The 20,327-nt window shown below is 34.0% G+C and overlaps 1 protein-coding gene across 1 annotated transcript in view; it reads right to left on the bottom strand.

Annotated features, from left to right (window-relative positions):
• LOC118201283 (putative monocarboxylate transporter 5) overlaps nucleotides 1-20,112 on the bottom strand; it is a 112,012-nt gene extending 91,900 nt beyond the window's left edge. The window contains exon 1 of the mRNA XM_085806511.1: nucleotides 20,035-20,112. The gene's annotated coding sequence lies outside the window, so the exon portion shown is untranslated. The remainder of the gene's footprint in view (nucleotides 1-20,034) is intronic.
• Between the last annotated feature and the right edge of the window lie 215 nt (nucleotides 20,113-20,327).

The raw sequence follows: 20,327 nt of genomic DNA, 5'->3' as shown, positions 1-20,327 counted from the left end.
TATTTAAACACAGCTCTAAAAACAAAGGCTCTGCAACAATGGCAACGAGAATGGATCCAAGGCGAAACGGGCAGGCGTACATATGATCTTTTACCAAAAGTTACAACAGATCGACTTATAGCTACAGCACCACTCACCAACTTTATCCCAGGGCATGGCCCATTTTCATCATACTTCTATAAACATGGAGTTTCAACAACAGATTTATGCGTTCGTGGACAAAATGGTATGTCTGACCACTACTTATTTGCATGTCCTATTACAGCAAACCTTCATCTGCCACTGCTTCCCTATTAAATAATAGGGAAGCTTACCGCCGCTTCTTAATAAAGAATAAAGCTGCTGTAAATAAAATCTGTAAAATAATCGATACAATAGCAGCACTTAGAAAAGAACTCTGCCAACCACAATCAATCATTAGTATACAAACATCCATTATGTTATTTGCATTTATTATAATTATATTCTGTGCTTACATATTTTGCTGAAAGTCTTATATGACTAGTTATTTATGCATTATTTTGTATTTAAATTAGTTATTTTTATGCTACTGTATTCTTATATCTGTTCTTTCTATTTTTATTTATATTTTTATTTTACTTCATTTATGTATGTTAATATTTGTAAAAAGTGTTTTAACTTCTTTAAATATGTATTTATTTATGTTTATTTATGTTTTTATTTATATGCTTACTTATATGTTTAATTGTATCTCTATTATTTATATGTTATGTTGTAGCGTTGCGCGCCTCCAACTTGCACGCAACCAAGAGGTGACTGTTGAAACTGGATAAAAGACAGAGTCTTGTTAAGGGTTTAAGTCCCTTTTTATTCAACGTAATAAATTACAAGTGCGTGCTCTTGACGCTCACAAACTACGCCAACTTGGCGGTAAAATAAAAATAATAACCTGAAAAGAAACTAAAGACAAGACTCTAACTACGAGTAAAGTAAGTAACTAAAAGTAAGTAACCTCACCGCGTTTTACAATACCGCTGCTAATTCAGCAAACTTGAAGATCACGTTGAACGATTAACAATACTTCCAGGCAAGCACACCGGCGGGGTTCTTCAATTTCTGGCTAACTACCTCCGCGCTCGTGAAGTAAGAACAGCATACCTCGAACTCGTTTCCTTTCTATTTAACTCAGAATACTTCCGCTGATAATTTGAATCCTTGCGCGTTCTACTAAAATTTACATACTCTGGCATTGGCAGTTCCAGGGGAAAGTAAGGCTTGACAGGAAAGGTAGTTTAAACTTAAAATAAATGTTAGTTAAAATAAATATAAACCCTACATTTGCCTCTGCCAGAATTTGAAAAAGCAGTTCCTACAAACGACCTGTTGTAAGTTTCTATAATTCTGAACTAACTCTCGAGAACCTCGTTTACACAAAAAAAATCTTATGTAACAAATTGTATACTAAATTTCTGTGTATACTTATAACTCTCTCTTCTTACAGCAACTTTTCCTGGACTTCATCAATCAATCTTGGTCTTTTCCTTCCAGCATCTGGAAGGAATAAGTATCAGTATCTTTCTAAATACATTATAATTTACACTTTCTTGACACAATAAATTTTTGTTTTTAAACGATTCGTTTTCCTTAGTTATTGCTTAATTCACATTCATTCAATTTTTCAAGCATTAATTTAACTTTACCTTGGCTCTCCACCATGTGTGGTGTCAAGCGGGAATATTCGTGTTTTAGTCTTACAACACTTCCCCTAACCACCATGATTTGTTAGAATTCAACGACCAAATAGACACACCTTACTCGACATTCTACAACTCGATGAGCTACTTTAACATTCTTAAAAATTCAAGTGTAGGTGGAGAACCCTACAAAACACATTCATTCTAACTTCCCCCTCATTCATCTTTAAACATGCAGGCTTTCGCTCTAAAGCATGACTTTATCTACAGTTTAATACTTAAATTTTGAATTCATTCCTTTTGAGCATTTTACTTTTAGCATCTAAAATTTTATGCTTCTAGACTAAATTCTACTTTTACATAACATTCAAGTATTTACGTACATTTACAAAATTTTAATACATATGATTTTTACAATTTACCATAAAATGAATAAGAGAAATAAATTTTTACTTTACTCATTCTTCGCCAAGCTGGCGGCACTGAAACTAAAATTCTTATTAATACAAGAATACGAAGTTATTTTTATCTTCGGCCAAATTTTGGCTTTAACATAACAGAATTAGTCTTTCGACCAACAGAAAATGTTTGTTCTTAGCTTTTATACTTAAAGAGAATAATACTTTTGCCTTAGCTAAATAAAGTAAAACAAAACTAAGTCTCAACCGAGACATATTGACTTTCGTCAAAACATAGAACTTCGTACTTATGCATAACATTTCGGAACAAAAGAGAAAAAAAATTTTATAGAAGATTTTAACTTATCTTTGAGTTTTCGATGCTTGAAACTCCGTCATTCTTTTCTGGTTCATTGTTCCCAAGTTATAGGTTTCATGGACGTCAATCTTCTCCTTACTGACCTCCGAGTGTCGTCCACATTAGTTTTTCTTTTGCGTCCTCTGCATGCTGGCCTCTTGGCGGAGTAATCGTCGGGCTGTTGTCGTTTCCGTTTTTCCATGGGACGGCTGGTCTTGACGTCCTGCGGCCTGGAGTCCTTCTTGAATTTCTTCTGTTGTTCCTGGTATTTTTGTTCCTCCTGTTGCCGTTTCAGTTTCCGGAACACCGGCCTTGCTCGCACCTGACCTTCTGGCCCTGGGCGCGTTCTCCTTGATGTATAATTTCTCCTGCGATCCGTTGTAGGTGGTGTTTTGCTCTTTACCACGGTTTCTTTACGCGGTGCATCTGTATTCTTGTTTTTCTTAAATTCTGGAGTTTGAAAGTTTTTATTTTTTCTTTTTGATACCGTCGTCCGGGTTGTAGAAGGGCTAGGTCTCTCTTCAGTTCTCTGCTTCTTGGGTGGTGGAACAGTTGTTGTTATTTCTGGACCTTCTACTTCGTTTAGACTTGAGTCCTGCAAGAAACTTTTAAGGATTTCAAAATCATTTGGATTATAGTATTTTTTCACCTGGTCGGGACTTGCTTTACAGATCTCCCCTCTCTCCTTCTTAAGATATAATAAGACTCCTTTGATTTCCTGAATTACATAGGGGCCTTCAAATTTTGGAGCTAGCTTTGCCGTAAAATTTTCTGGGGCACTTGATAAAGAAAATTTCCGCTTCAATACTTTATCCCCAACTTTAAAATCTGCTTCACGGCGTTTTCTATCATAATATGCTTTTTGCTTGCCGTATCCGAGCTTTTAAGCGCCTGATCAATCAGTTTTTGCACATCTTTCTGTTTAAACTCTTGCTCTCTTTGTTGCACAAAGAATAATTTATCTAAAGGCGTAATTAACTTTCTGCCTAAAAATAATTCTGCTGGGGTTTTTCCCGTAGTATCGTGATTTTCCGTTCTTAAAGCATAAGCTAATTCATTTATGTAGCCATCCCAGCGCTTGTGATGTGTGCTCACGTAACTGCGAATTATTTTTACTATGTTTTTATTCACTCTTTCTGCTATGTTTGCCTGTGGTCTATACGGAACCATTTTGATATGGCGTATGCCAAGTCCATTGCATATGTTTTCAAATATTTGACTAATGAATTGTTTTCCGTTATCGCTAATGACTTTTATCGGTGCACCGTATTTTAAAATGTATCTGTGTAAGAATGCATCTGCGACTATTTTGGCTGACGCGCGTTTAAGTGGAACAATTTCTGTCCATTTTGAAAAATGATCTACTATTACTAAAAGAAAACGATTTTTATTTAACTCGCTCTGGGGGAAGGGACCAAGAAGATCTATGCCTAAAATTTCATTCGGAAATGTAGCGCGAATGCTATTTAAGTACCCGGCCGGGCTGTAATTAATATCATTTATTAACTGACATTGATTGCAGGACCTGACATACGCCGTTACTATTTTGTATAATTGCGGGAAATATACCGCCTCGCGTACCCTTTTTAAAGTCTTTCTGACCCCTAAATGACCCGCTGTTTTCGCGTCGTGTAATTTCTTCAAAATGCTTAATCGAAGCGAGGCTGGGATGACTGGTTTGTACTCAAGATTTTCGTTTTTTGTTTTCGTATAAAATAATAAATTATCTATTATTTCACAGTTTTCTGCTCTATTTCTTATCGCATCGATATCTGTGTGATCAAAGCTTTCGGGGTCTTTCAAATATGCATAGATATTTCCAAATTTAGGATCAGCTTTCAGTTCAGTAATAATCGTATCTCTAGAATCTAAAATTTTTGAAGTCAACACAGCGCATTTAAGTTCATTTCCTTCATCATCCAGTTTTATACGAGAAAGTGCGTCAGCTACATTGTTTTCCTTACCCGGTTTATATTTTATTCTGATATTATATTCTTGGAGTTTTAAAGCCCATCTTATTAACCTGGGCGTTAGGCTTTTCCCCGAGTAAAGTCTACCAACAGCCGCATGATCCGAAAAGACTGTTACTGGCGCTTTGCCGAAATAAACTCGAAATTTGTGTACAGCCATTAATACGGCTAATGTTTCTCTTTCTGTAGCTGTATAATTCCTTTGTGTCTGATTCAACGTTTTACTAAAAAATGCCAGAGGATGGCTATTTTGCATAAGAACCGCACCCACCGCATAGTCTGACGCATCTGCTGCAATTTCCAGGTTTTCGTCCCCCTCCGGGAATTTTAAAACAGGGGCATTGATGAGCGCTTCTTTTAATCTTTCAAAAGCTGTATTTGCTTCCGCTGTCCACGTAAATTTACCTCTCTTTCTTTTGATTACTAAGAGTGGTTCAACAATATTAGCGAAATCTTTTATGAAAGACCGATAGTAAGAACATAACCCAAGGAAAGAAGAAAGTTTCTTGGCGGTGTTGGGCGGTGGAAAATTCTTGATGGCTTTTATTTTTGAATCTTGCGTTTCTATACCCTTTTGCGAAATTTTATAACCGAGATATTTAAGTTCTTTAGTTGCGAACTTGCATTTTGAGGCGTTAATTGTAAGACCGGCCTCTTTTAATAATTTAAAAACTTGCTCTAGATCATTAATGTGTTGTTCCAACGTACTACTCGTTATAATTATATCATCTAGATAAATTAAAGTTGATTTTCCTAGGACAGGCTTTAGAACAATGTCCATAGCTCTCTGGAATGTTGATGGGGCCCCACACAACCCAAAGGGCATGCGTAAAAATGCATAAGTGCCCGATTTTGTTATAAACGCGGTTTTATGTATGTCTTCGGGTCTCATAGCTATTTGATAGTAGCCAGACGTTAAGTCCAAAGTAGACATGTATCTTGTCGATTTGATCTGTCTAACAATTTCCTCTATAACCGGCAAAAGGTAAACTGGAAATTTAGTAATACTATTTAGTTTTCTGTAATCGATAGCAAACCTCCAAGCCCTTTTATCCGAAGGAGGAAACTCGTTCTTTTTCTTACGTAGTACGACTGGAATCGCGTACTCACTATTTATGGGCGTTATTATTTTATTCTTTAACATCTCCTGAATATGTTCTTCGATGATTAAGTCTTTTTGTTTGTCGTACCGATAAGGTTTAGTCCTACAAGGTTTTTCGGCACTTAATTGTATCTTATGCGTAACTATTTGACAATTTCCCGGCTTTTCTGAGAACAAGTTAGAAAAATTACTCACCACTTGCTGTATTGCTTGCCTTTCATGGTCATTCAGATGGCTAAGGTCCACTTGCGGTTTTTCCACAGGTTCCACCACCCTCTGGTCCATCTCCAGCACCACGGAACTGTCTTGAAAATTCAATTTGGCCCTCGCGGCCCTTAAAAACTCCATACTTAAAATAAGAGGATTTTGCAGATTCTTCACTACAAAAATTAATACTTTGAGGCTTTCCTCTTTTACCTGTATGTTTAATGATAATTTCCCGATGCAGTGACATGTTTTTCCTTGCGCCGCTATAATTTCCGTATTTTTGGTTTTAAATAATCGGACCCTATAAAAATTCTTTTTGAAGAAATTTTCGCTCATAAAATTCCCTTCTGCTCCTGTATCGATGAGGGCTTCTACTGGTACATCGCCAACCAGGACTTGTATAATTGGTAGATGTGAGTTTTTTACGATGACCGTATTTAAATGTCTTTTTGAGGGTTTTTTTTTTTTTTAAACTTCCGGGGTCTGGACCCTCCCTTTCACAGGCCCCTCTACTCGTTTAAAGCTTTCCTTTCAATCTGTGCCTTCTGGGTACGCGGATGTTTATTTTCGAATTTTCTTTTTGGGCCTTGACCTTCGAGTTTCGATGAGTTAGCTTGATAACTCTTTCCCCCAATAAGAGCGATTTCCATTTATGGTTTCCTCACTTGAAGATTTCCTTCGGGTACTTTGAGAATACGTTGCCCCTCTAGCTTTTTCCGCTATTCTGCGATTTTGAAACTTCTACGCCAATTCTAAGAGCTCCTGCAATGTGCTTGGGTTTCTAATTTCGAAGTAGTCTTGAACAGCGGGTAACAATCTTAGTAAGATTATTTCAATAATCTCCGCATCGGGTTTCTTCCCATACAGCATATCCGTCAGCTTAATTTTTCGTAGAATAAAGTCCGTCAACTCTTCTATATCCCGTTGATAGAAACTATATAGTTCGGCTTCCAGCCTTGCTCGATCTTTCACTATGGGGAAGGCCTTTACTAACTATTTTTTGAAATTTTCAAATGTATATGTCTGGCTTCCAAATTCCCCTAATAAAAATTTGCCTATATTTTTCCACCATAGCGCGGCCTGTCCTCTTAGTGCGGATGTGGCGATGGCAACTTTTTGTCTTTCAAGCACAGGGTAGAGCTGGAAGTTATTTTCTAGGCCTTCTAGAAATATCGCCACCGAATTTTTTCCGTCGAAATTGACGTTTGGCTTGATTGACGCTCTCAAAGTCTGGACCAGGTATCCAAATCCTTCCAATTGGCTTGTCATTTCTTGGTGTTGTCCAGCGGCTTCCATCCAATTTTCGGCCATTTCAGTTCGATAAGTGTTCGGGCGCCAATGTAGCGTTGCGCGCCTCCAACTTGCACGCAACCAAGAGGTGACTGTTGAAACTGGATAAAAGACAGAGTCTTGTTAAGGGTTTAAGTCCCTTTTTATTCAACGTAATAAATTACAAGTGCGTGCTCTTGACGCTCACAAACTACGCCAACTTGGCGGTAAAATAAAAATAATAACCTGAAAAGAAACTAAAGACAAGACTCTAACTACGAGTAAAGTAAGTAACTAAAAGTAAGTAACCTCACCGCGTTTTACAATACCGCTGCTAATTCAGCAAACTTGAAGATCACGTTGAACGATTAACAATACTTCCAGGCAAGCACACAGGCGGGGTTCTTCAATTTCTGGCTAACTACCTCCGCGCTCGTGAAGTAAGAACAGCACACCTCGAACTCGTTTCCTTTCTATTTAACTCAGAATACTTCCGCTGATAATTTGAATCCTTGCGTGTTCTACTAAAATTTACATACTCTGGCATTGGCAGTTCCAGGGGAAAGTAAGGCTTGACAGGAAAGGTAGTTTAAACTTAAAATAAATGTTAGTTAAAATAAATATAAACCCTACAATGTATTTATGTATGTATATGTCCACCATCATCTCAACGCATGTCAAAATTATAGCAATGTACAACGAATATGTCAAAAGCGCCCTTCTATGGCAATGTATTCTTTCAAAACTAATAAATTCCCGATTTGGTCCTGGAAGGATGCGTGACACATGCCTGTTCACTTATGTTATACATCAGGCGTCCCCATCCTCCGTCACCTACTTACCTACTATTTAGACTTCTCTTTATTTTGTTTCATTTAAATATGAAAATAAAAATTAAGTAACAGAAATACATAAATTCATTTGATTATAAATATTCCTGTATAAAACAAGAACTCATAAAATGCTTGTAGGAAGTTTTATTTCAAACGTAAGATTTTAATATCTATTACTTTCAAAGTAACATTCCTAGGAACGCTTACATTCGCTCCAGAACTCTTGCCATTCCTGGAAGCATTAGAAGAACAACTCTTTTGGAATCGATTATAGAATGGTCATCTTACCGTTCTGGTTAGCTTGAAAAATGTATATAGAGCCATTTTGATAAGAAAGAAAAGGCAAAAGTCAGTTGGTGATTTGGTTGGTTTGGTTTATTAGATTACGGCAAAGCACTCGAGGGCTATCTGCCTTAAGGGAGGGATGCCTTCGTGGAGGACTTTTTAAGGGAACTGGCTCATATACACGTTACACATGGGGAAAACCACGAAAACACCCATGCAGCCAGCCCGTTCGCGTCAGTTGGTGAAAATTATGGCGAATGAAACAGATTTTCACATTTTTCATAGGACAGTTGTCATCATGCACAATCCATCCGGTCCTCCATTTTCTGTAGCCATTTTCTTCTGACTTTATTGCCCAAATGTAAAAAAGCTTATGCGCAATCCGCAACACTAAGAGTAGATCTTTTGCTAGCAAAACCTCATGATAAATCATCTCAAATTATTGAAGAAAACGATCGACATGACTTTGACTTTTGATTTCCTAGCACTAGCGCGTTTCAGTATGAAAGACTGTAGTGTGTGCAATTCTAAAGGCTGTACTTTTCTCCACAGGCAGGCAAAAAATAAAATTTCTTAGCTGCATTTTCTTTGCTGGAAATAAGATATCTTGTTAACAATCAATAGCTACTTTAACACTGTTTGTGCTACAATAAGAGTTGTTCCAGATGGCGGTCACTTCATACATTTCTTATGTAGAGAGTAAACTAACGTCTTCTGGAAACGAAATAATGCAAGTTTCATGCGCGAAGTATAATGTTTAGTATGCAAACAAAAGGCACAGCTGGTATGGTCTTTTGTTTCCGAATGAGAAAATGCTTTCCTAGGAGGAGAGTTTCTGAAGACAATCCGAACAAAGTTATAACGTGGTAAAGGTTTTTAAACATTTTGAGAAAAGCAGTACTGGAGTTAAAGCCATAAACTTAAACTGATGGGTTTTAATGAATGCGGGAAGTTTAATAATTTGCAAATAGACAGAAGGCACAGAATGAGTAAAAGTGCGAGGATGCGGAGCGCCTGTAATGGAATGTGGTTTAGATACCCCAGCAAATGGCTGGATGGGTAAAATGTAAATAAAATACTGTATTAATAAATTAAAATGCAAGAAATATTAGTATGTGGTAAAGCGTCAATGAGAACAAAGTTCACATATCTCAGAGGTGGTTACTTTCTTGTCTTTGAGTGTGCAACCTACTGAGGACGAAATCGGAATAAAAGTGACTAATTGCTTAAACTATTCTGCTAACTTTTAAGAATTATAAATTGTGTATAATTTATTGAATCAAAATGGCTCAAATGACATAGAAAAGTGGCATACATAGCTAAAAGCAGAAAAAAAGATTTGATATAAAGTTCATGAGAATTAAGTGAAGAAGCTCGTTTTGATATCAAATTCAATATGAAATTAGATATCATTTTAAAAAGTAAGAATTATAATAAATAATTCCTTAGGGTTCTTTAAGAAAGAATGTTGAATGATAGATCAACTAAGGAAGCTAAAGGAAAAGAATTTGAACTCCAAATGTTGGAAACAGAAGTTTTAAAAATGAATGCAGTGATATAAATTTAACCGTCGTATAATATAAATCAGTTAACTGCTAGAGAATCCGCAAAGGATGCGAATAGCTACGAATTTGTGAAATAATAACTTTTGTGACGATAAGTAGGAGTATTTTAAGCAAAAATTTATTGGACATGAAAACGTACCCTAGATTTCGTGACAAAATTGGTACTTAATTGGTACTTGAATAATTACTTTCAAAAGTGGGTATTGGGATTAGAAATTAATAAAATTAAGGCATTGAAGAAACTGCTCATAGTAGTCTAGTTAAAGAAGAAAGTCTCCGTTACAATTAATGAACATTTTATAGAGAGGGATAAATTAAACATTTCAGAAGATTTATACAAAACTTAAATGATTATGAAACCATAAAAAATAGTATGAGAAACTTATTTAATGAAGGCATAAAAGCATTAAGTATAATTAATGTATAAATTCAAAATATACCTGAAAAATAGCTTATTGTTATTACAAATTATCACAGATATTCGTCCCTAAGACCCTGAAATCTAGATATTCCTTTGAAAAAGTCTATAAAAATAATCAAAGGAATAAAATTTTGCCAATTAAACAAAGAACTAAATATATATTCAAAACCTGAACGAATTCGTAGTCTCTGACACGAAAGAGAATTTAGATGCTATAAATGTTTAGAATACCCTCGCCATCTTATCAACTATATCACTGAACCGAAAGTTTTCCCACATACTATAAAAAATATATTTAATCTGACCGCACTTAAAAATACTGTTTAACAAAAGTAGAATTAGTTCTGTCTCCGCGATTTCTCTTTCCGCGTTTATCAAAATTCTTCCTGTTTCCGCGAAATCAGAGAGTGCAGTCCCTTTCCCACAGCTCCTCAGGTGGGGATCCCACGATAAGTCATTAAGAAGAAGTGGGCAGTTTCTTTGTGAATAAGTTAGTCTTCGACTTGACGTTGTTAGTCTTTAGGCTCTTCTTGAAATCTTTAGTTTTATTCTATTTGTAATTCTGTTACAGTATTAGCTGTTATTTTCGCATCTTATCTTAATCAATATAGATGTTTTAGACATTTTTAAAACTAAAAGGGAAAAAAAAAATTTATAAAGTTTATCAATATCGAATTCGGAATAGAAATAAGGAAAAAGTAGTTCAATGGACTACATTGAATTTCAATAAATGAAAGAATTAAAAGCTAAAAAGGCGCAATTAAGACCAAAGAAGAAGTCGTTTTAGAAGAAAAATTCGTTTATATCAACCTGACACAGCAGATTCTTTGGTCCCCATAAAAAAGAAAATCTGAAATGTTTCAGATTTTAAATTACGTCCAAAGGGGCGTTTTTTAAACATTTTATGTGTTACATTTATTTATTAAATATCACATTCTTCGCATTTAAACCATAAAATTCAGTTCAACAGTAAATATCGCAAAATAGTTTTTAAATGAGCATATCTTTAGAATTTCCGATACAGAGACTCGCGCGCTGGAGATAAAAATGATTTTTCTGTACAACGTTGCCGTTGCTCGCTTTGAAATCCTTGAATTTGTTAATCGAAAATTCTTTAAAGTTTTACAAAATAGGAAATCGATCATAAAACAAATTTTAAATTTCAAAATTTGGTCTTCCACATGCCCATATTCGTAGAAGGATTACATCATTCAAAATTCTATGGCTCTATGTACCGTTGTTTTATCACAATGCGAGAAATATACACTGACTACCAATAAGTATTTGGACACCTGTGGTAGAAAAAAAAACTAACTTTATTCAAAATCAATAGTTGGTAGAGCCTCCACGAGAGGTAATTACAGCGTGGACCCTCCGGGGCATACTTTCCACAAGTCTTTGTATGACAGCTAGTGGTATTTTTTCCACTCGGCTTGAAGAAGACATAGAAGTTCCTTCACCGATTTTGCACGGGTAGTGCACCCCTGAATTCGACTATGCAACTCGTCCCAGAGGTTCTCGATAGGGTTAAGGTCTGGACTCTGGGCAGGCCAGTCCATTCGATGAACTCCATTAGCACCATACCAAGCCTTGGTTAACGTCGAAACATGACAACTGGCATTGTCGTCCTGAAAGGAACAGGGGTCCAACCCGTAAAACTGCCACAACGTAGGAAGCACATTGTCATCCAAAATAGATCATCGGAGTTGAGCTTACCATGAATGGGGACCAAGGGTCCCAGCCCATACCAGGAGAAAAAACCCCAGACCATAATTTCACCTCCGCCGAACTTGACTGTTGGCACAATGCATTCTGGCAGGAGACGTTCCCCAGGTAGACGCCAGACCCAGACCCTGCCATCCGAACAGTAAAAGGTGAACCTTGATTCATCACTCCAAAGAACCCGTTTCCACTGATCTACGGTCCAATCACATTAATCGAGCAGCACCACATTGCACCACATTAATCGAGCAGCACGGTTGGACTTTGTGATCAAAGGCTTATGGGCAGCAGCACGACCATGAAAACCAAGCAGATGTGCTTCCTTACGGATGGTATTCATTGAAACAATACTTCCGGATGCCTGTTGAAACTCCTCGCGGATGAGAGCTATCGGTTGGGTGTGGTTCTTCCGAATTTCTCTGGACAGCACTCGTCGGTCTCTATCTCCCAGTTTCGTTGGTCTGACGACTCGGGGCACATTCCGACAATCACCGCTCACCTTCCACTTCTTAATCACATAGGCCACTGTCGATTTTGGGTACTTCAGATCGCTAGATATGTCCCTTAAGAATCGGCCACATTTGTGATACCCGATAATTGTACCTTTCTCGAAATCAGAGAGCTCCGAACTGCGAGGCATCCTGCATGCGACTAAAGCCGATGCTGTTTCCTACACGATATATACCGGCGGAGTCCGTGACATACCTTAGGACCGCAAATATCGTCATTTGCATAGGTGTCCAAATACTTATTGGTAGTCAGTGTACATGCATTTATGCAGATTTTCCATTATTTAATTTCTTTATATATAACACAGGGCGATAATACTTTGTGGTAACAGCTTGAAAAGTGATGCGGCGTTTATAGGGTTCCTACGCAAAATCGCGAAACGAAAACAATAGTCCTTCAAGGACAAAGCCCCTTTGTACTAAAAAAAAAAGTTAGCAAAAAAACAGCTGAAAGAAGAAAATAATCCACTTTCTTAAATTTAAAATGAAGAAGTTTGAAAACTATGCAATTAAGGCTTTGACATATTAACCAGTATTTCGTAGTTTTCAAGTATTCAAATAGCTCTCTACAAATCTAGGCAAAGTGTGGAAGGATACCTCGAGGAGCTACTTATATGGAAGATTTGGAAATTACTAATGAATTATTAGCTATAGATGATAACTTTGGTTTCTTGTTGTTCGATGAATTTTTTTCAAATAAGAAGAGAAGAGAAGCAATGAAAAGCTGCAAAACTTTTTTTATGGATGGAACTTTCAAAAGTTGTTCAAAGCTTTTCTCTCAGATTTATACTATACATGTTGACACTGGGAGTAACTCCAAAGAGATTAATGTTGTTTTGCTTACACCCCCATAAGCGAAAGCAAACTTATGATAGATTATTTTGTTTAATTAAAATATCATCTTTCTGATTGTGATCCTAAAGAAATTGTGATGGATTTTGAAACTGCAGTTATAATTTCACTGAAAAATCTTTTTACTTCAGGAAAAAATAAGACATTATTTCCACTTAAATCAGTGTCTCTGGAGAAAGATACAAGAATTGGAACTTGTTATCGAATATAGGCATAATAAATAAATTAGAACTCACCTCAGAATGTGCGCGTCCCTGGCATACATACCCGCGGAATATGTCGATGATAATTGGCTGTCTGTACAACAAGAAAATTAATTACATTACATTAAGAGGCGTATTTATTTGGATATTCCGATGAATGTAAGTAAAGCAAGTCTATTCAATCGAGATTCCGATGCTATATTTCTCAATTATGACGTTGGCAGGAAAAAAGGCTTCTTTTGGCTAGGATATACTTTGTCAGATGCTGCGATGATATGGCGAGGTGTATTTTCTTTTAATCCACCTTTCGTTTCGTAACGAATATTTATTCTGAAAGATTTTATTTTAACTCTCCTTTATGCAGAATTTCGGAAGAATTTCATTTTTACTCTAGAAAACGATCTTTTAATTCATGGCTAAATCATCTCTCTCTGCCCTTTTAAATACAGTATTAGCTTCATTCATGGAAAGATCTCAGATCGTAAATATTTTTTATTATTTCTTTCAAAAATTCTTTTTTTAATTCTAAAAACTTTTTGCTTTCAAAAACTACATTTCAGGAGAGGTCAAGACCCAGTCGGCCCCCACCTGTAATGACCATATGTAACCCCTTTGGGATAGAGGTAATAAAGATTGATGATTTTGCGAAAACAGAAACTTTTTTAACAACCGTGGAAACAGAAAGACACCTTGAAGAATTAGTCTTTTAAAATCCTCCAGTAGCGTTGAAATTGCAGCTCCTTATACGACCGGAAATAAAGAAATTATTTAGAGTTCGGAAGTAGAAATTTCGTATCTGCCGCTACTTTGGGATTAATGTTCAGCTTTTAATGGGTGAAATCACAACTTTGGATTTCTTTATAATAGATAATAATGACGCACACCTCATTATTCACAGGGATATTTTAAACTAGAGTTTCTTAAACTGTGGGTCGCCACCCCCCATGGGGGTTGCGGGACCTGCAGCAGGGGGATCGCCAAGAATTTTAGCAATTTAAATATTTCATTAACTTATTACTCAAACTATTTTACAATTACCAAATATTTTTACACGATGTATCTGAAAATAGATACAAATAAAAAAAACGAAAACTATTCAGCGCATTCTTTTTTAATATAAACGTTCGTTTTATTTGCTATGCACGTTACGCTGTCATTTCGTCTGTTAGTTATTTAAAATTTTGAGATTGTTCTATGTCTTAAGATTAGAAATTAAAGTTAATGACCTAAAACAGCAATAGTATGTTACGACACAAGTGAAAAAAATGACAGTTTCACTCACGCGTGATTCATTTAATATTTGGTAATTGTAAAATTGTTTGAGTAATAAGTTAATTCGGATTGGCGCAATACTTATGGGGTCTCAGCAAATTTTCGTAAATATTTTGGGGTCCTGGGTTCACGAAAAAAATCTCAGTGATAAAAAGAAGTCGCTATTGAAAAAGTTTAAGAAATCCTGTTTTAAACGCTAAAATGCTGGCTTATGGAAAAATATGTGATACATTTAAAATTTGGAAAAAATATTTCTTTTGCACAAATAAAAAAACCTAATGTGGACATTTCCTTGAATTATTCTAATCCGAATTACCAATCCTTCAAAGCAAGTTGAAAATGAAGTCAAAAACTGCAAATTTTGAAATTAAATATTCTTGTCAATTTTTGTCGTACGAAAGTCAAACATTTGATAATCTTATTTTTTCATAAAGAATATGAAACTTTCCCAAATATAGTAATAGGAATTGGGAGACCTCATTAAAAGTTAGATTTCCTAACTTGTCGAAAAATTTTTTTTGTTAATTTGACATTGCTAAAGCATGAATATTTTCGTCATTGAACACACCTCTTTAATTAGAAGTACATGTGTACGACGAGGGATGGGAAAAGAGGGCTGGATAAGAACTTTTAAGCCAGATGAGGGGTGGGTGGATGGGTGGATACATATATACATACACGTTTGGTGCTACCGATTGCAATAGAAAAGGGAAATCCACACCTAGATGTTATGGCAATCCCATATACAAAATTTCAACATTCTACAGCTAATCGTTTTGATTTATGCTAGATACATACATAAATACCTACATAATTACGTACCCATACGTACGTAGAGATGTCGCTCAAAAAAATCCATTATACAATCCGTTTTAAAAAACGAAGTCCTTTATTGCATGCGTACAGACATTACGAAAAAAATCGTGTCAACTGATTCGGAGAGATAAAAATAGCTACTGTCGTTGAAATATGATACCCGAAAATTTTCGTGATTAAAATACTTCCTTACAATACAACGATTACATACTTTACTTCGTACAAGGAGGTCAAATTGAGTCTAACCGCATAAAATTATTTTCTGGAAATCCAACAGAAATAAAAAGTAATAAATATCATAAGTTTTGTACCTGATGTAAATGATAAAGGGATTTTATTTCAAATTAGAAATGGAAAATTCGAATTCAGTGTATTGGAAGTTACTGATGGTAGAATGATAGTCCCAGTTATAATCATAAGGAATAATAACACCAGATTAAAAGCAGAATAGCATAAATTATCACAGAATAAAGCTAAACAAGATGCTGCAAGACTAGTAACAGAAGAAGGAGAAAAAAGGAAATGGACAGAAAAACATAACAAGAAAATTAGGCAAAAGCGCAAAATAAGTTAAATGACCAGAATATGGCAGTTGTTGGATAATGCATATGCATGTGATCCAAGGATTATGGATGTAATAAAACGATGGAAATTGCGTGGAACTGTTGAAAATGTTTAGAGATCTGGACCAAATTCCAAGTTAACACCAAGGAATCGCAGGTTTGTTGTGTGAAAAATCAAACAAGATGCAAAAATTAGCACTGTAAAACTTTCAAAAGATTTATAAAAAACATTTGCTTAAAAAATTAACCCTGAAACTTTAAGAAAAGCTATTTAGGACACATAAATGGAAGAGGTGATCAGCAATAAGGGAATTCCTCGTCAACAGTATACAAAAAAAATCTGATGTGTGCACCACATGACTTCCTTGTACGGAATATTAAATTATATTCATTATTTCATGCATTTCATTTACACTTATTGGATTGAATTAAATCTATTTCGTCGATATCGCATAAACCACAATATAATAAATGCATTCTTTAAAATTCACTATATTTGTTTACCATAGCGACACTCTGGCCCTAGGTTCACTTAACAGCGTTACATTTCATTCATTTTCTGATTTTTTTAACTCATACTGCACACAATTTATATCATCTTAAGAATTATCTAATCGTTGCCATGTGTTCTATTCAAATTTTATAATAAATCTAAAACGAAGTATAAAAGAAATTAAGCAAAGAACAACAACAACAACAAAAGAAACACTTTTTCACAGACGATTCAGTATTTGTCATTCAATTAATTCAGTTCTCACTTCGAGAAAGGCAAAAATACATTAAAACTCAAGATATCTGTATTGAAAATTATGAAGTAAATCTTAAACACTTATTTCCTCGAATAAATTCCAGAATGGATTAAACATGATTTAATTCGCCATAATAAAAGAAGGCGTTATCTTTGTTATTGCAAAGCTTACTTTCTCTAGATTGGCAACAAATGTACTATTCTGCTGTTTCATATGTAAACAAGCAATGGCAGCCATCGAAAAAATTATTAGGCTTAGCGGCACTTAAACAACTTTTAAATTGTTGATAATTCTAAAAATATTGCATACCGATTTAATAAAGACACAGAAACATTAACCGGAAGATAGGAACTACATAATTCAATTATTTTTAAAGCAAAAAATGCACAATTTACAAACATATAAAAATAAAAAAAACTGAGATCACTGAGCAGAGTAACAGAGTGGATATATATATCACGCAAAAACATCGTTAAATTGCATTCGATAGCGGTAAAAACGGATATTTGCGTTGAAATATGCTGCCTGAAACTTTTCGCGATTACAATACTTCCTTTTTACTTCGAACAAGGAAGTAAAAAGGAAAGCCCTAGCATTCGCTAAATCTATAGTAATCAAAGTTTCATCATATTTAGAACAATGTGATGTATTCAGAAGCTTCAAATTTTATATATTTAGGTTTGATAGACGAATGAATAAAGGTTAAAATACGAATAAAGGATAGAATTCGAAAATCTATTGCCTATTGTTAGAGGTATAATGTTTTGGGGATGTTTCGCTGCCTTTAGAATACGAACTTTAGTGTTTATCGAAAATAATATGGATTACTATAAATATATAAATGTTTTTAATGAAAATCTAATGGCATTTGCAAGAAAACTTAGAATGAAAAATACGTTCAAACTTCATTATCATTAAGTATCCTAAACACAGAACCATGTTCGCTTGCGGTTATTGTACAACTGTACTGAAGTTATCAAACTTCTACCTATTTTCCGGACTTAAATTTTAGGGAATATGTATGAAGCGAATTGGTATAAGTAATAGAACGATGTAATAAAGTATAAGAAGCATGATACTTCTTTGAAAACTTTAGTAAAACCAACTCTTACATAGGAATGAAAAAAATTGAATATTCTTTCACGAAAAAATTGTTGAATCCATGCCAAATCGCATGAAAAATGTAATTTTAGCTGAAGGAAATCCAATGAAATATTGAATTTCCACTTATTTTTGTGTTTTTATTAAATACACACTGTTTATTCCAAGTGTCCGAATGCCTAGATGAGTTCATTTACAGAACATTTTATATAAATTATTTTTTAACAAAAATGATTTGAATAACATTTTTCGAAACAAGCACTTTTTAAAATAGATGATCAATAGTATATGTGAAATTTCTGATGAATTTCATCAGAAGTTCAAAAAATTAGATTAAATGAAGTTACGCACTTTTTTATTCCACTTGCGTTTAAATACTTACTTCATAATACAGCATCCACATTATCAAAAACTTGATACAAATTATGGAATACATTAATAAAAAATACAAAATATAATTTTATGTCAATGTTCAAAATTTATTAAGTTACATCCTAAAATTTTAAGGAAGAGATAGATCTCTATGGAGGTCACATAATGTAAATAGCTTCTTTGTGATATATTTAGAAATACCAAATATAATTCTAAGGAAATATTATAAAATATAAAACTTGTATTTTCTTACAATTTACAAAATTAATTATAATATTTCTTAAATTTTTATTCATATTACTTAATGTACGCTAGTCTTTAAACGATATTAATTTGAGAACTTTTCAAATTGAATTTCCTTTAGAATAAACCAAATAAAATAAATTATTTATATAAGATAATTAAATGAATAAAATTTGGTAAAAATATCAATTCAAATTTTAACAAAATCAAATCATTATTTTATATTTTAAAGCATTTCTATTATAAGAATATTTTTTATTACCAATTTTTATTTTTAAGATGTGTTCAGTGTTGTAAAAAACTTAATTATACTTGACTAATAAACATAAAAATTATTTTCCTTTAAACAGAAGTAATTTATTATCTCCTTTAAAATGATTTAATTTCCTATAGACCTAAACACCAATACATGCTTGTTATCCTTATATAATGTTTATTCTTTGGTCGAATTATGTGCACAACATGGTTTTCAGTCCGTTCTTTATCCAGCATATCGCAAGATAAGGAATTAAAGCTATTCAAATAAATAGTTAATTAGAATTATTCAAATAAATAGTTCTAATACAACTGGCTGTTATAGTGCCCTAACAGTTATAGTGGGTGGCAATTACGAAAAATATATAAATATATTAATTTTAAATCATTTAACGCGAAACTAATTTCAAATAATTTAAAATTACTTGAATAAAATCGGTAAATCTTAAGTTCTATCTTAAGCTTTAGTGATTTTATTCATTAAAGCTATTTTATTAATATTTCAGCTTAAGATGAAATCACTAAAGTTTTGAAGATCAAAATGTCCTTCAAATAATCATATTCTGCCATGCTATAGGATATTATTTTATGTACATTTATCCATTAAAAGATTAAGTAGTAGCATGGCATTTGTTAATATATGCAACATTACCTTATCTCCAACGTAAACTGTAAACAGATATTTTCAGTGCAAAAATTACCACTAGGGTGCTTCAACGCAAAAGAAAGCAGAAACAAAAAAGGAAAATATAGATTACTTTATATTTCAAAACCACATACCAGTGAAAACTATCTTTTTAAGTAAAAAACGAAATCTTTTCTTATCTTTATGTATCATTAAGATAAGTAATCTTTTCTTATCTTAATGATAAGATAAGTAATCTTATCTTTTTAAGTATCGTTTCTTTTTTCAGTAGCATAGTAATAAATAATTTTATTCCTTTAAATTTAAAAAATATGGAAAATATTGCCAAGAGTGTCATCAAAGTAATTAAATAGCACCCTATTGTAGCGAAGGAGTGGGCGAGAGTCGATGGAAAGGGAGTATGGGATTGAAACTGACCCTTTTTCCATTTCCGATTTGGCGCACAATGTCCGCTCCATATACGTCTTAACTCCATGGTTAAAATGTACACCTTGTAAATCTTTAAAATCTATTTATTTATGTCTTATTTAATACTAAGAATAAAGAAATCCCCTCAGAGATTAAAATAAACACTAAAACCATAATCAATTTTCTTTTCAGAAAGATTTCAGCAAAACCAGGCAAAAATAAAAAAGCAATATTATATATATATATATATACTCACTTACTTCTCACATACTTCCAAGACAGAGCTGATGACTGGATTTGGAGATTGTAACTGGCTGTATATATGCCTTCTATTTGATTTGTGGCACTTTCAAACACCTGATCAAACAGCCAGCAGAAAAATGTCGAAACAAAAAATCAAATGAAGAGCTTAACGATAATATCACAGGATATAAAATAGAATGGGTAGATTAAATACAAAGAATTATAAGGAATCTGCTTAAGAATTAGTAGCCCAAGTCTAACTGGGCAAGAAAATTACATCTATAGTTTTCATTATTATATAACACCTTGA

The sequence above is a fragment of the Stegodyphus dumicola genome, chromosome 1 (genome assembly GCF_044657685.1).
Source record: "Stegodyphus dumicola isolate Sdum_Otavi_A_Nest chromosome 1, ASM4465768v1".
Taxonomy (NCBI): Eukaryota; Metazoa; Arthropoda; class Arachnida; order Araneae; family Eresidae; genus Stegodyphus; species Stegodyphus dumicola.
Note: the sequence above shows the minus strand (reverse complement) of the source record. Positions and strands in the feature narration are given on the sequence as shown.